Genomic DNA, 17,685 nt, shown 5'->3' on the forward strand with positions numbered 1-17,685 from the left:
AGAGGATGCTCCTGCTGAGTTTTGAAGGCTGTTGTTCCAGAGAAAAATGTGGAAGAATTCAACCTGGGAAGTGGCCATGTTGACAGGCAAGGAAGGGGAAGGGACTCCCAGGAGAGAGGACTGTGTGACAAACACCAAGGCCAGGAGGAGTGTGGTACATTTGGGAAACCACAAGGAGGCCAATATGGTTGGCTTCAGGGTGGCTGTGCATTGATGGGAAGCCAGGAACCTTGAAGATTGTCCTGCCAGGAATGTGAAATCATGGAATGATGTAGAGTTAACAGCATCCATGTGGGGGTCTAGAAAGATCACTCCATATGAATCGGAACTGAGGCAGGAAGACCTCTTAGGATGCCTCAGCTGTTGTTCTGGAGAAAAACATGGAAAAATTCAACTTGGGAAGTGGTCATGTTGACAGGGGAGTCAGGATGCTGGGGACACTTCAGAGAAGAGTTAGTTGGTGGCCTGTGACAGCTAGTGAAGGACTGGGTGTAGGGTTTTTGGATTTGGGATCTGCATGTCTAGGGATGCTGTTTGCTAAGAAATGGGAATGTGAGAACATGTTTGAGGGTGAGATATGGAATTTACAATGTCTCCAGGCACCCAAGTGGAGATGCCTAGCCCACCCTGGAGAGGTGGGTCCAGGCTGGGAAGTGTAGCTGGAGCCATCATCACAGGAGGGAGCAGACGTGTGGGCTGCACACAGTTGCTCAAGGAGAATATGAAGAGGGGATAGAAATAGATTATGGTTGGGGAAATAGCATCATTTAAGAAGCAAGTGAAGGAAGAAGCCAAAGACAAGTCAAGGTGAGGTAGGAAACCAGCAGGACTTATTTTCTGGTCACAGCCCTGTTGACCAAGACAGAATCTGGTTCAGACAGAATAAAGTAAAGAAACAGGCAGGAACAAGCAGATGGCTATGAAAGTGATCCCTGGCTGCCCTCATTGCTCATTAACCTAGGACACTCCCACCAGCCCCATAACAGTTTACAAATGCCATGGCAACGACCCAGAAGTTATCACTCCTTTCCATGACAATGACCCGGAAGTTACTGCTCCTTTCTAGAAAGTTCTACATAATCTACCCCTCAATTTGCATTAATCTGCCCCTTAATTTGCATGTTATTGAAAGTGGGTATAAGTGGGTATAAACACAGTTTCGAGGAGCCCACAGGCTGCTGATTCTGGGCACACTACCTATGAGTTAGCCCTGCTCCACAAGGAGAAATACCGTTGAATAAAATATTGCTGTCTAACACCACCAGATCGCCCTTCAAATTCTTTCCTGGGCAAAGCCAAGAATCCTCCCAGGCTAAGCCCCAGTTTTGGTGCTCACCTGTCCTGCAACAAATGGTCTTAAATTTTAATATCAAAATAAAACCATAAAAGTGTGGAGAGAAAAATACAGGGAAAAAATGTACATGATTTTGTGGTGGGGACTATTAGGTCTAATTTCTTGCCAGTCAATAACAATTGAATATTAGCAATTTCAACCTAATACATATCTAAATGTCACCAAAGGCAGAAAATATAATAAATGGTATTTGGGTTTTTAAAAAGCATACATATATATGTTTTTAAAAGCATATATAAGATTACAATGGGAAAATTTTTACAACATATATATATACCAAGGGTTCATAATTTAATATATAAAGAACTTCCAAAAATCAATTAAAGACAAACACTCCCTCAAACAAAGTGGGCAGGGAATGTGGACTGGTGTATTAGTTACCTATTGTTGCGTAACAAATTATCCCAACACTCAGCAGCTTAAACAACAAACACGTATTATCTCACCCTGTCTGAAGGTCAGGAATCCAGGAGCAGCTTAACTAGGGGGGCGTCTAATTCAGGGTGTCTCATGCAGTCAGGAGGTAAGCTAAGGTTGTGGCCATTAAAAGGCTTGCCTGGGCCTCCAAGGTCACACCCTCTGCTGTTAGTGAGAGCCTCAGCTCCTCCCTGGTTTTTTGCTGGAGGTCTCAGTCTCTCACCATGTGGACCTCCACACATGGCAGCTCACTTCCTCCAGGGCAAATGACAGAGAGAGACAGATACATAGAGAGAGACAGAGAGAGAGAGAGTTCACTGCCCACTGCCTAGTCTCCAAAGTCACACACAGGCACTTCCACTTAACTTCATTCATTAGAACCTGGCTGTTAAATCCAACACACACTCCTTTCTTTGAAGGGAAGAGTATCAAACAATATGTGCAGGCATTTTCAAAACCCAAAGGGAAATTTTAAAACACAATGGGAACTTTACAAAAGATGAAATATACAATACAAATAAGCATGAAAAACAGCCCCCCTCTGCTTTCAGGGGAAATTAATTATTCCCAGGTCCACAGCACATGGAGTTTTCTCCAGCCTGCCTGTCTTCAGCAGGGCTGTTCCCTCTGGCCGACGCGCCCCTCCCCTCCCCATCTGGCCTCCTCTGGCAACGGCCCCCTTGTCTCCTGGGAAAAGACTCCCTCCAGCCATCATGCTTAGGCCGCACGAGCCTCCTCTTATTCCTGTTATCTCATTCATCATGTCGTATTGTAATCACCTCTCTCATTAGCCACCAAGCTCTCCGAACTCAGGGTCCATGACTTCATCATCATTTTACTTCTAGTGCCTGGCATATAGTAGACAAATAACTAGGTCTCACATGATAAATGGTCTACAAGGTACTTTTAGGGAACACAGAACCCATGTTTCCTGGGTCTGAAAAGAGAAGTCACAAAGACTGGGCTTCACTTCCCAGCCCCCTTGGAATGCAATCCCTCCGAGTGAGGGACTTCTCCTCACATAGACACAATCGCCTTGCAGACTCCCCAAACCTGGCTCCTCTAGCTCTCTACAGCATGGAGGCTCCACGGTGAGGCTTATTCATCCAGACACACAATTTACATCTGTTCCTAACAACAGGCATCAAGTTGGCAGCTCAGCCCTGCCATGGGCCACAGTGATAACCCCTGTTGTGTTTCACCAAATAAACTCTGGAACCCAGGGACCCACCGAGCTGGGACACCCTACCTGAGCCGCAGACACCTCCCCGCAAGCAGACAGCTCGTCCAAGGACTTTTCCACATGGCAGCAAGCCCGTCAGCTTCTGCTCGTCCGCATGTGTCTTGCTCTCCAGCCGTAAGTGCTCTTCAAGGGCAAAAAAACCTCTGCAAACACAACACCACCTCGTGCAGCACCACGGTCCATGAAGACTCTCACCAAGTACGGCCTGGAAAAGGAGAAAAGGTGATGAGGAGAAGGTGAGCTCAGGCAGCTGCTTTGTAAGTGACTTTTGAGCACCTCGTAAGTATCGGTCAGCAGTGGCCATAGTGATGCTGAGTAACAAACATACGGGTGGACACGCAGCCACTGCTGAGACCAGGGGGTCCCAAAGCCAAGTGCTGGACCTGTGGCTTGTTGCTTCAACCCTGGGAGGCCCACGGAGTTCTGGATGTTTGGGGGGTGCACTCATAAGCAGGAAATCCAAGCCTCTAGGCCGGCTTCCCTGTTCTGGCTGTTACCCCATTACAGCTTCTGGACTTCAGCAGAGAAGAGTGAATTCTTTCCTGTCCCCTTACACTCTCTGGCTCAGGAAGCAGTGGAAAGATGTAGGGGTCCCAGAGCCTCCCTCAACTGGTCCAGTATTCCTGCGACTGCCGACCAGACATAAACTCACAAAGTTTTTTACAAGCTTGTCCCTTCCCGGTGAGAAGCTCCCCAGATATAACAACAGAAACAGACCTATCAGGTTCTGCCAGGAAGAAAGAGCCGTGCGTAAGTCAGACCTCGTGGCTCCTTCAAACACTCAGAGGCAACATTAATCTGGACTCTTGGATGAAAGGTCTAGCTTGCCTTGCCAGTTCATTTGTAAACTGGACAGCCAGAAGGCACCTCCGAGCGTGGAGACCCACTGCTCCACTGAAGCTTTTAGGGCAGCAAGGCCTTCCTCAGTAGTCTTTATTTCTTTCAGCTGCAAATTCAGCAGCAGCATTTAATAAGAAAAACAGAAGCCACAGGAAAAAGGGAGCTCCGGAAACAACATACGGTGCAAAACCCTTTAAGTTTCAGCTGCTCCCAGTTAGAGGACACTCAACTGCTCCAGGCAAGAGCCCGACAAGGGGCCAGTTGACCAGGGAATTAATGAGCAACAGGAACACGACTCCCTTGGGAACGTTCTCTGCAAACCAGGTACATAGACAGCTCCAGGGACCAGCTGCCCCTCTCTCCCCTACTTTGGCCTCTTTTTCTTCCTCTCCTCATTTCCTCCTGCCCACTCCCCTCCTCTTCGCACTGTTTCTTCCTCCTGTCCCATTATTTCCTTCTCCTCCTTTGTCAGTTCTTTAGTCCTCTTAGGGAACATCCCTCAAGCATTGCGGATTGTGTGGCATTTAAGGCCAAATACATCCCTATCTAAGACAAAGAGAAGAATAATTAGTTACAACAGGCTGGGCATGGTGGCTCATGCCTGTAATCCCAGCACTTTCGGAGGCCAAGGTGGGTGGGTCACCTGAGGTCAGAAGTTCGAGACCAGCTTGGCCAACATGGTAAAACCCCGTCTCTAGTAAAAATAAAAAAAATTAGCCAGGCATGGTGGTGGGCGCCTATAATCCCAGCTACTCAAGAGGCTGAGGCACAAGAATCGCTTGAACCTGGGAGGCAGGGGTTGCAATGAGCTGAGATCGTGCCATTGCACTGCAGCCTGGGCAACAAGAGCGAAACTCCGTCTCAAAACAAAACAAAACAAACAAAAAAATTAGTTATAACAACAGCCACATTTGCTGAGTGTTTATTATGTGCTAGGCACTGTTCTAAGCACTTTGCAGTCACTAGGTCACTCCTCCAAAATGGTCTACAGATGCAAACTTCCCCTAATGCTATCCCCATTTAACACATGAGGCAGAGGAAGAGAGCAGCCTCATTCAGATGAGAAGCTTTGAAGAAAAGAGACTGAGTGCTTCCTGTTCCACCGTTTCTGTAAGGGGCCCTCTCAAAACTCCCCACGGGATTGTTGTAAAGATTCTCATTTCCTTCAGAGGCTAGTGAAGGCTTGTGCTATCATGATGTGGACCTAAAAAGGAAGCAAAATCTCTCATTTTATAGGCACAGGCCAACGAGGCAGGCAGCAATGGGTTAATAAGCACAGGATTCTCCCTAGACTCAGCTGGCTGACCAGCTGTCCCACCTTTTTCTCGTAGCCGCATGAAATGGAGCATCAAGCATTCTAACAGTCAGGATCCGCTTGATTGCAAATAATAAACACAACAAAAGGTGCTTCAATGATAAAGACATTTATCCTCTCCCTTTACGAGGCATTCAGAGGTAGGGCAGCTCCAGGGGTGGTTAATTCTGCAGCTCAATTATGACATCGAGGACTCCAGTTCTTTCTGTCCTCACTGCCATCTTCACGTCTCTCCTCACGGTATTGAAATGGCTGCCACAGCTCCAGGCAAACATCCACACGCAACATCCTGAGGTGAGAAGGAGGCCATCTCTTCCTTGTATCTCTTTCTAGGAGCTAAGAACCATTTCCCAGAAGCCCCCAGCCGACTTCTCCTGACATCTCATTGGCTGCAACTGGGTCACATGTTCCTGCCTAAGCCAAAAACAGGCAAACAGAGTGGGACCATAAGTTTGCTATGGAAACTAAAAATAACATCCTAAGCACTCCCAACCAATTGAACAGACCCACTCTGGGCCAAGGGAAACCTGAAAAAATGAATTCCCAACCATGACGGGAAGGGAGGTTGGATACACCTCATTATTCCCCCTCCCTGTTGGAGTTTAGGCACAGCTGACCAGCATTAACACTAAAATAGAGATCATAGGCCGGGCACAGTGGCTCATGCCTGTAATCCCAGCACTCTGAGAGTCCGACGCAGGTGGATCACAAGTCAGGAGTTCAAGACCAGCCTGACCAACATGGTGAAACCCCATCTATATTAAAAACATAAAATTAGTCGGGCATGGTGACATGTGCTTGTAATCCCAGCTACTCACGGAGCTGAGGCAGGAGGATCACTTGAACCCAGGAGATGGAGGTTACAGTGAGCCGAGATCACGCCACTGCATTCCAGCCTAGGCAACAGAGCGAGGCTCTGTCAAAATAAAATAATAAAATAAAATAACATAAAATAAAATAAAATGATAAGATAAAATAAAAAAATAAAATAAAATAGATCAAAAGGTTGACAGAAGACTTCATTGTGGCCATAAGACACCAAATTCTAACCTGACTCTAATATAACATCATGTGACAGATAGCGGACCCTGAGGGAAATCAAAATTGTTTACCCCAAAATCTATTTCTTGACATATTTTGAAATGACCCTTCAAAGTCGTCTTTTTTTTTTTTTTTTTTTTTTGAGACAGACTCTTGCTCTGTTGCTCAGGCTGCAGTTGCTTTGGCGCGATCTCAGGTCACTGCAACCTCCACCTCCCAGGTTCAAGTGATCCTCCTGCTTCAGCCTCCCGAGTAGCTGGGACTACAGGTGCTCACCACCACACCCCGCTGATTTTTTTGTATTTTTTAGTAGAGATGGGGGTTTCACCATGTTGGCCAGGATGGTCTCGAACTCCTGACCTCGTGATCTGCCCGCCTCGGCCTCCCAAAGTGCCGGGATTACAGGCGTGAGCCACCGCGCCCAGCCCCAAAGTTGTCTTTTGTGGGAGAAATTTGCATCTGAAGAGAATCTTCTCCCTTTTCTAGGTCTTACCCAGATCTAGAAGAGATTAAATGACAGTTTGACACCTTTAAGGTCTGAAAAGAGATATTTACCGTATTCTCCCTAAGGCTGCATCTGAAGGTTTCATCTACATAATAAGAAACTTGGCTTCTGCAACCCCTCTTATCTTAACTCAAGCATTTACCTCAAGTCTGCAGACAAAGCTTAACTCTTTCAACCAATTGCCAATCAGAAAATCTTTTAATACACCTGTGACCTGTAACCAGCCTCCCCTCCCACTTTGAGATTCCCACCTTTTTGGGGCAAATAAATATATACCTTCCATGTATTGACTTATGTCTTTGCCTGTAACTTCTGTCTGCCTAAAATGTGTAAGACGGAACTACAACCTGTCCACGTAGGACACATTTTCTCAGGATCTCTTGAGACTGTTCCTCAGGCCATGGTCACTCATACTAGCTCAGAATAAACCTCTTTAAATATTTTACAGTTTGGCTTTTTTGTCAACAACTTCAACCAATCCGAATTTGAAACAAAGGGTCAAGAAAACCACCATCTCTCCAGGAAATGGTTCCATGCTCTTTTCTTCCCGGCATCTTTACACACCAGTTATCTTCATTGCCTCCGTGCACGGCCATTAACTGGATTACTGGGGATTCCTAAACAAGGAATATAAAATTAAATTGAAAATATAACTAAAAATATAAAAGTAGCCAGGCATGGTGGCATGCGCCTGTAATTCCAGCTACTCAGGAAGCTGAGGCAGGAGGATCATTTGAACCCAGGAGGTAGAGGTTGAGGTGAGTGGAGATCGTGCCACTGCACTCCAGCCTGGGTAATAAGAGCAAAACTCTGTCAAGAAAGAAAGAAAGAGAGCGAGAGAGAGAGAAACAGCCTCTTACGTGATCTTTGCTGCCTGCCACCACCATCCATGCCTAGTAAAATATTTCAGTGCTAGGAAGATGCTTGGAATGTCACGGAGATGGGAATCGCTTTAAAGCAAGCAAATAATTGTTAGACTCCTGGCTCTGCCACTTACTTGGTAGAGAAAGAAAGACATGGGAGAAGGGAACATGACTGTTGGATGGAAAACCAACATCCTCTGCCTTTATCAGCTTCTTTCTTGACACATTCTCACCTAAGAGTTGTCATCACACCAACAAAGAGTCCTCACACCAACGAACAGTCATCACACCAACAAGTTCATACTCAGCTTCTTTGCTGGCTAGGGAAACTACCTGTTCTAAATGCAAAACATGTGAAATTCATCTTTTCCCAGCCCTTTGGTCTTTCGCCTTGACAGACAAAGCTTTGCCTTGCCAGTCCGTATCTGATCAAGTGCCAATAATGATAAGGTTAAGACAAAAAAGGGCCTGAATTCCTGGCTCGATTCAATTCAGAGATAACCACGTACAGACGTTCTGGGTGTTTCTGTAACGGATTTTGAACTCAGCCTGTGTTTAGAAAAGACTGGTGTCACATATAAGCAGTACGGGGTCACACAAAGTTTAACCTGATTCAGAAGTGGGTCTGAAAGAGAGAGGGAGAGAGCCAGAAAGATGACAGAGAGAAAGATCCAGAGAGATGAGAGAGAACTCAAGCTGGTCTTTTGTCTTCTTCCCCTTGCAAAGATACGGCTACGTTGCTCCAAAAACGGACAGTTGAACTCTCCAGACACAGAACACCTCAAAGAATTCCCAAATATCTAACAACATCACCCTGTAATCAATCCTGCATCCTAGACTGCAAAATCACGTTTGCAAAATCTCCCGGCTAGCCCTGAATCAGTGTGCACAGAGCCTAACACCAAACCTGCCATTGTTTTAAAAAAGCAGAGGCCAGGCGCTGTGGCTCATGCCTGTAATCCCAGCACTTTGGGAGGCCAAGGCGGGTGGATCACCTGAGGTCAGGAGTTCGAGACCAGCCTGACCAACATGGAGAAACCCCCGTCTCTACTAAAAATACAAAATTAGCTGGGCATAGTGGCACACACCTGTAATCCCAGGTATTCGGGAGGCTGAGGCACGAGAATCGCCTGAATGCGGGAGGCGGAGGTTGCAGTGAGCCGAGATCGCACCATTGCACTCCAGCCCCAGCAACAAGAGCGAAACTCTGTCTCAAAAAAAAAAAAAAAAAAAAATCAGAATAAGAAAAGTCCCCTCTGTGATAGGCTGTCGCCCTGTGCCCAGCATCTGACTCAGTATCCTCTATTCCTCACGTCACTGGCCCCTCCCAGGAATCCTGGGAGGTGGGTGTTATCTTTAGTGTTTGGTTTGCAAATACCCATTAACAGCTTGGAGAAGTTGTTCAGTGACTCACCTGAGGCTACTACCTAGCAAGTAAGTGGCCGAGCCGGGAGTTTCACTTAAGCCTAACAATAATCATTTGCCTGCTTTTAAGCTACTCCCACCTCTGTGACATTCCAAGCATCCTCCTAGCACTGGAACACTCCATTAGGCATGGATGAAATACTTTATTAGGCACTGGAATTAGGCACTTTATTAGCACTGGAATACTTTATTAGGCATAGATGGTGGTGGCAGGCACAAAGGTCATACGTGAGGCTGGTTCACGGCATGGTCATCATTATTTAGGAATCCCCAGTAATCCAGTTAATGGCTGTGCTTGGAAGCGATGCAGAGAACTGGTGTGTAAAGACGCCAGGAAGAAAAGAGCATGGAAACGTTTCCTGGGGAGATAGTGGTCTTCTTGACCCTTTGTTTCAAAAATCACTCACTCCTCTAAAAGATGTGTACATAAAGGTTCATAGCAGCTTTATCCGTAAAAGCCAAAAGGTAGAAACAACTCAAATGCCCATCAATGGATAAATGGTTAGGCCTGGTGCGGTTGCTCACGTGTGCAATCCCAGTGCTTTGGGAGGCCAAGCAGGCCAGGATCACTTGAGGCCAGGAGTTTGAGACCAGCCTGGGCAACATCGTGAGACCTCATTTCCACGAAAACATTTTTTTAAAAGGATACATGGGTAAACAAAATGTGATCAATGTGATCTCTGCAGAGTGGACTATGATTCAGCTATCAAAAGGAATGAAGCACTAATGTTACCATCTCGCCAATGCGCCACAATGTAGCAGTCTTTGTTTGAGGTATCACCTGGAGTTCTTTGTCTCATGAAAATTAAGGAACATGGACACCAAGGGTGACGTTCCTGCTAAAGTTTAATAAGCAAAAGAAGAAAGCTCTCTGCTGCAGACAGCAGGCCTGAAAGAGCGTTGCGGTTTTTACAGTAGACTGCAAAGTCTACTTTTTTTTATACGAAACTGATGAGGGCTGGGTGTCTCCTTTGCATAGGCATGAATCTCTGGTAGCTCCACCCGGTCCTCCTAATGCGCATACGGGCCCTTAGCTTGAGTTACTCCATATTGCTTGGCTCCCGTTACTGCACATGTGTCAGGGGATGGAATTTTCCACTGTGGGCATGTCTGGGCAAGTCACCTGTGTAATCTTATCTGTGCAGCTGTGGACATCTTAGGCAAGCCACCCTGTGCGAGTTCCCTCATCTGTGTGTGCAGCTTGATTTTTCGGGCTGTTCTTTTGTTTGAAAGAATTCAACCGAGGACCCACCCTAACTGCCTGCCTGACTGGTTTCTTTTTCTCCTCTCTCACTGACACAGGCTACAACATGAATGAACCTCAAAAACGACGCAGAGTAAAAGCAGCCAGACATAAAAGGCCACATAGTGCATGACTCCATTCATGTGAAATATCCAAAATAGGTAAATCCACAGAGACAGAAAGCAAATCGGTGGTTGCCATGGGCTGGGAAGACGGGGGATGGGGAGTGACTGCTCAATAGATACGGAGTTTCCCTTTGGGGTGATGAAAATGTTCTGGAACTAGGTACAGGTGGTGGTTACAACATTGTGACTGTCCTAAATGTCACTGAATTGTCCACTTTGAAACGGTTAGTTTTATGTGATGTGAATTTCAGCTCAATTTGAAGAAAAAAAAAGGAGAAGAAAAGAGAAAGTCACTCTCCAGCTTTATAATATGAAAAGAAAATCTTGGGCCCCCAAAATCACTAAGCTAAAGGAAAAGTCAAGCTGGAAACTGCTCAGGGCAAACGTGCCTCCCATTCTATCCAAAGTCACCAGTCTGCTCACTGAGATAGATGCGTATCTGATTGCCTCCTTTGGAAAGGCTCATTAGCAACGCAAAAGAATGCAACCATTTGTCTCTCACCTACCTGTGACCTGGAAGCCCCCTCCCTGCTTCGCGTTGTCCCCACCTTTCTGGACAGAACCAATGTACTTCTTACATATATTGATTGGTGTCTCATGTCTCCCTAAAATGTATAAAGCCAAGCTGTGCCCCGACCACCTTGGGCACGTGTCATCAGGACCTCCTGAGGCTGGGTCACAGGTGCATCCTCAACCTTGGCAAAATAAACTTTCTAAGTTAACTGAGACCTCAGACTTTCTGGGTTTACAATAATTATCACATTCTCTGAAAGCAACACAGTCAGTTCCCTTCCAACAGGTGGGGTGAGAGGTGATACTCCAAGGAGCGTGGATGCTGCTGTTAGGAAGTGCTCAGGCACTGGGCTGTCTCCATCAAGTCTTGTTGCCGTATGTGGAGCGACCTAATCTAACCATTTATCATCATTTTAAGAAACCAGGGTATTACTGTTTGAGGGCCGAAGTTCTGCAGAACCGGCTCAGGAAGCAGCAAAACACCACCATCGACGGATATGACCATCAGAAAGGCCAGCTAACTCTCCCTCCTCCCCAGGAAACAGCTATGAAATTAGCATGTGAGCCCAAAATGCCATCATGAGGTTTGAAATAAGCTGCGGTCTCCAGCAGGAAGGAGAATAATTGAATTGGCAATGTGCTCTCTCTGACATCGGTTACCTTTTAGACAAAGCCTCACGTGTTCCTGATTTGAAATTTCATTTCAGGGGTGGGGAGAGAGATCTGGTTTCTGTCTGCTTGGGATGGGGAGAGTGAGAGCAGGCAGTGAAGAAAGGGCCTGCATGGAGAGCTCCTGGCCACAAACATCCAGAGGAAGGGGAAATTGCAGTGACCCTAACTTGTCACTTTCAAAAGCTGAGTGATCCTTCTGCATGTATGAAATGCTGGCATGTCAATGACAAAGCCACCCTGCAGTGTGGCTCCAGATTTCCTAAGGGGGAGTGGGGGTGGGGCAAGGCCTTCATCTAGTGGAAAGGGGAACCCCAGCTCCCCACATGAGACAAAGAACTTTTGGAAAATATTTGGATTCTTGGCTTCTGCAGGAGCCACCATTGATAACACACTTGGAGCACCCTGCGCATTGGCTGCCAGTTTGGTCACTGGGCTGTCATCTGCCCTCAGAGATGGTCCACAGATGATGTGACAAAAGACAGAGCCCACGCCTCCCAACTTCCAAAAAGTTATTTTTCTTTTTTTCTTTTCTTTCTTTCTTTTTTTTTTTTCCAGACAGAGTCTTGCTCTGTTGCCCAGGCTGGGGTGCAGTGGTGCAATCTTGGCTCACTGCAACCGCCACCTCCTGGGTTCAAGCGATTCTCATGTCTCAGCCTCTGTCTCCTAAGTAGCTGGGATTACAGGCATGAGCCACCGCACCCTACCCCAAAGGTCCTTTTTCCATTTGCCCCATTAGCCAAGGAGATGTCACTGAATGATCTTGAAGTGCCTGGATCAAGCTGAGGTTTAATCTGGTTCTTCCCAAAGTCCTCCCCATGGTCCTCCATGGTCCCCCAGTATTCCCTGCACCCCACCATCTATAATGATTTTCTTTTCTCACCTGAAGTAAAATCATAATTATTACCCAATCCTTTTCTCCACCTTTTTATTGACTTTCTGAAGGTTCCCCACTTGGTTCTATCAGCCTCTGTGGATTCGTCCTCCCCTTCTTGAAGCTACCTTCTATCTAGTGCCTCCTTGTACGAGGACCCCAAAACTTTAACTCACCCACAATGACACAGAGGTGTCACTGTCATTCCAGTTCAACACACGTATTGAGAATCACTCTTATCCACACAGTGAACTGAGTTTTCACCTCATTTTCACATGTATATGAGAACTTCGAAAGACTGGAATGAACCATGTTTTATCAACAGTATGGAATATTACGCAGTTGCTAAAAAGAGTGCACTAGGGCAAGGTGTTCACCTGAAGGGATAGCTAACATTAAGTTCAGAAACAACCGGCGTTTGATCAAGGTTAGCATCGTCAGTGACACATCAATTGCATGTCCTACTGATATGATGTGATGGAAATGGCACTTTACCCCTGGTATCTTCCTCCCCAAAACATATACCCCTGGTCTAACCATGAGAAATATGTCACAGAAACCCAAATTCACAGACATTCTACAAAATAATTGGCCAGTATTCTTCAAAAGTATCAAGGTCATAAAAGATGTAGACTGGCTGGGCACGGTGGCTCATGCCTGTAGTCCCAGCATTTTGGGAGGCCAAGATGAGTGGATCACCTGAGGTCACGAGTTCGAAACCAGCCTGGTCAATATGGTGAAACCCTGCCTCTACCATTGCACTCCAGCCTGGGCAACGAGAGTGAAATCTGTCTTAAAAAAAAAAAAAAAATTCCGATAGAGACTAAAGAACCATCTCAGATTGGAGAAGGCTAAGAGACATGACAACTGAATGTCCTGTGGTGTCCTGGCTGGTTCCCTAAAACAGCAGGGAAATATTAGAGAAAACTAGTGATGACTCAATGAAGCGTGGAGCTTCTTTAATAGTAACGTGCAGCCGGGCACAGTGGCTCATGCCTATAATCCCAGCACTTTGGGTGGCCGAGGTGGGCGGATCACCTGAGGTCGGGAGTTTGAGACCAGCCTGACCAACACGGAGAAACCCCATCTCTACTAAAAATACAAAATTAGCCAGGCGTGGTGGCGCATGCCTGTAATCCCAGCTACTCAGGAGGCTGAGGCAGGAGAATCGCTTGAACCTGGGAGGTGGAGTTTGCTGTGGGCCGAGATCGCGCCATTGCACTCCAGCCTGGGCAACAGGAGCGAAACTCTGTCTCAAAAAAAAAAAAAAAAATAGTAATGTGCTAGGGTTGATTTCCTGGTTTTGACAAATGTACAATAGAGGAAACAGGGTGAAGAGTAGATGAGAACTCTGTACTATTTTTGCAACTTTCTTGTAAAAATAAAACTATCCTACACAGTGTATTTTTAAAAAGAGCAGCAAGTTGTAATGTGAATAGTATACTCTTATTTATTTAAAAAAACCAAAGCCTATAATAGGTCCATATGTGTAAACATGGCATAGCAGGGCACACACTAAATTGTTACTATTTGTTACCTGGGGGTGAGAGTTAGGGGGATTATTAATATGCTTTTTATTTCTATGTTTTCAAACTGTTGCAGTGAGCAACCTATTTTCTATGCTATCTAGCCTGTTGTAAAGACTAAAATATGCAATTTTTAAAAATCTAATGAATTTTGGGCAAAAATACTTGCTTCCCTATCTCCAAAAGCAGCAGCAAGAAAACATGTATTGGAGCTCTAACAAAGAGAGTTAAATTACACCCTGCCATAACCCCCAAAAGAGTTTCTCTCTCCAGAAACATGGTGGTATTTTCACTGGCCCTATTAGACAGTTAAACTGGATAACAAGTATAAGACTAATTACTACCCTACAGTATGGCAGCTTGTGAACGATAGCCTTCAATTTATTCCACAAAGAATTTTATATATTAAGGGAAATGTGGGGAAAACTATCCACTTCGCACTACACACCAAACCTGAAGGTGTTGAATGTTTTTGACTCATTGAATGGAACAGTTCTTGGGGAAAGAAGGTAGTGTAGGATGGAGGAGGGAAAGTAAAGAAGGAGAAACTATAAGAGGAGGTTGAGGGAGCTGACAATTAAGGAACTACATATGATTCCAAGAAGAGAGAATGAGCCAAACTGCAGAACACAGAGGAGGAAAAGGAGGTAAAGACTGCTTGGAGGAGAACCAACTGAAAAAGCATTATAGCCAGTAAAGAGGTTCAGTCAGTGGCCAGATATAAGATAAATATAAAAATACCAGTAACCTTCCTTTACAGCAGCCTCAACCAATTACAAAATGCCAGGGGCAAAAAGATCCATCTTATTAACAACAAAAAATCGAAGAATAATGAGGTATAAAATTAACAAGAAATTCCCAAGACCTATGTGATGATTACAAAACTTCATTGGATACCATGAGCAGATCTGAATAAACAGGAAGATTTATCTAGTTCTTTGGGTAAGAAGGTTCAACCTTGTAAAGATGATGATTTCATGTTGACTTTAATCCAGATCTTCAATGCAATACCAAGAAAACTCCTAGGAGGATTTTATTTATTTATTTACTTATTTATTTATTTTGAGCCAGTTTCGCTCTTGTCACCCAGGCTGGAGTGCAATGGTGCAATCTCAGCTCACCGCAACCTCTGCCTCCTGGGTCCGAGCGATTCTCCTGCCTCAGCTCCCGAAGTAGCTGGGATTACAGGCACCTGCCACCACGTCCAGCTAATTTTTTTGTATTTTTAGTTGAGACAGGGTTTCACCATGTTGGCCAGGCTGGTCTTCAACTCCTGACCTCAGGTCATCCACCTGCCTCAGCCTCCCAAAATGCTGGGATTATAGGTATGAGCCACCATGCCTGGCCAAGGATTTTAAATATAACTTGAGAAGCTCATTCCAAAATCCATCTAAGATGAAAAGCATAAAATTGTGTAAAAAAACAACAGTAAGATGTTAAAACATACTACAAAGCTGTAACCATTAAAACAGTGTGATACTGGTACATGTAGGTGCTTTGGCGATTCCTTGCCATCTCCAGCATCTAACCCCCTCTTCCTACTCCCAAAGAATACCCTGAATATCCCAGCCAATGGATGAATGTGTAGTTGACCCAATCCCCAACGCTAGCAGGGATTTGATTGGCTTAAGGTAGTCAGTGTTTTCCGTTCTTCCAACCATAGTGCTTGGATCAAACCAAGTCAAAGGACAACAAGACCCAATTATGGAATTTGTTTAGGTAGACTCCCCCTTTTTCATGTTGGATATGATCAAGGAAGCATGTAGCCTTGGAAGCTCCTGGCTTCAGACCAAGATGGCACCAACATGAAGGAAGTGGAGCCAATAACACACAGAAAGAAAGCAGGTCCTTATTATATCACCTGAGCTGCTGGATCTTGCCTGGTCTGAGGCCCTGAACATCTCAGCTATGAGCTGTACATTCGTTTTATTGTTTTAATCAGTTTACATTGAATTTTTAGTTGTTTACAACTAAAAGTATCCACCCTGTGTCAATACAGATTGAACACATAGATAGATGGAACAGCAAAGAGTGTCTAGAAAAAGCTGTGTGTGGGAAGGGATGCACATGTCCACATGTGCACCATATGTATGTATGTAAATGTAAATTTAGTATATGAGAAAGATGACATTTTTAAATCACAAGGGAAAAGATAGATTATTTAATAAACAGTATGAGGAAAATTAACTACCCATTTTGAAAATAAAATAAAATTAGATTATTGCCACATACTGTTCACAAATGGAAATTTCAAATGCATTAAAATACCAACATTTTTTTAAAATCCTATACAAGTATTAAAAGAAAATAAATGAGATAGGTTTCAGGGGGGCATGGTGGTTGTGTTTTTTTTTTTTTTAAATCTTGGGGTAAATAAGATTTCTAAAATAAGACAGGAAACCTAGAAGCCATAAAGGGAAAAACATAGAAATTAAAATGTAAAATGTTTACATGATAAAAGAGGCTGGGCGTGGTGCCTCAAAGTGCATGGTTATCCCAGCAATTTGGGAGGCCAAGGTGGGAGGATCACTTGAGCCCAGGAGTTCAAGACGAGCCTGGGCAACATTAGTGAGACACTGTCTCTATAAAAAATATAAAAAATTAGGCCGGGCATGGTGGCCCACGCCTGTAATCCCAGCACTTTGGGAGGCCAAGGCGGGTGGATCACAAGGTCAGGAGATCAAGACCATCCTGGCTAACACAGTGAAACCCCGTCTCTACTAAAAATACAAAAAATTAGCTGGGCATGGTGGCAGGCACCTGCAGTCCCAGCTACTCGGGAGGCTGAGGCAGGAGAATGGTGTGAACCCAGGAGGCAGAGCTTGCAGTGAGCCGAGATTGTGCCACTGCACTCCAGCCTGGGCTACAGAGCGAGACTCTGTCTCACAAAAAAAAAAAAAAAAAAAAATATATATATATATATATAAATTAGCCAGGCTTGGTGGTGCACGCCCGTAGTCCCAACTACTCAGTTAGGCTGAGGCAGGAGGATCACTTGAGCCCAGGAGGTCAAGGCTGCGGTGTGCTGTGATCATACTACTGCACTCCAGCCTGGTTGACGGAGTGAGACTCTGTCTCAAAAATATATATATATATATATATAGAGAGAGAGAGAGGACACAAAGTTCACATTACAGGTAAAGTTAGTTACAACACACATAAAAACAAAAGATTAACATTAAGATTTTATAAAAGACTCCTACACAAGATTAAGGAACACACAGAAAGTGAGCAACGAATATGAACGAACAATTCACAAAAGAAGTAAAGGTGGTTGCCTAACATTTGACCAGCTGCTCCATCATGCTAGTAGTTAAGTCAAATGCAAACTATGGCAACAACAAGATTTTTTTTTTCGCCATTAGGTTTACACAACTAGAAGTTTGACAATGTTCAATGTGGGAAAGGTCCGGGAAACAGGTATTCTACACTCCTGGTTGGAGGCCACAATTAGGTTTTAAATGCAGATACTTTAAGACAAGTAGTTCTTACCCTGGCTACAAATTAGAATCACCTAGGGGGCTCTTGAAGAAATTCTGAGGACCAGCTCCATATCCCAGAGATTCAGAATTAATGTGTCCAGTGGGCCTAGCGCAGTGGCTTATTCCGGTAATCCCAGCACTTTGGGAGGCCGAGGTGGGCGGATCACTTGAGGTCAGGAGCTCAAGACCAGCCTGGCTAACATGGTAAAACCGTGTCTTTACTAAAAATACAAAAATTAGCTGGGCTTGA

General features: G+C 45.0%; 1 protein-coding gene across 3 annotated transcripts in view; it reads right to left on the reverse strand.

Annotated features, from left to right (window-relative positions):
- Positions 1 to 17,685, reverse strand: part of RFLNA (refilin A) — a 342,765-nt gene that overhangs the window by 159,558 nt on the left and 165,522 nt on the right. For 2 of the 3 annotated variants that reach the window (XM_032168352.2, XM_032168351.2), the window contains exon 2: positions 3,021 to 3,219. The gene's annotated coding sequence lies outside the window, so the exon portion shown is untranslated. Of the gene's footprint in view, positions 1 to 1,800; positions 2,051 to 3,020; positions 3,220 to 17,685 lie in introns of those variants that run through there. The other variant, XM_032168355.2, reaches the window with a different exon arrangement.

The sequence above is a fragment of the Hylobates moloch genome, unplaced genomic scaffold (assembly GCF_009828535.3).
Source record: "Hylobates moloch isolate HMO894 unplaced genomic scaffold, HMol_V3 SCAFFOLD_12, whole genome shotgun sequence".
Lineage (NCBI taxonomy): Eukaryota > Metazoa > Chordata > Mammalia > Primates > Hylobatidae > Hylobates > Hylobates moloch.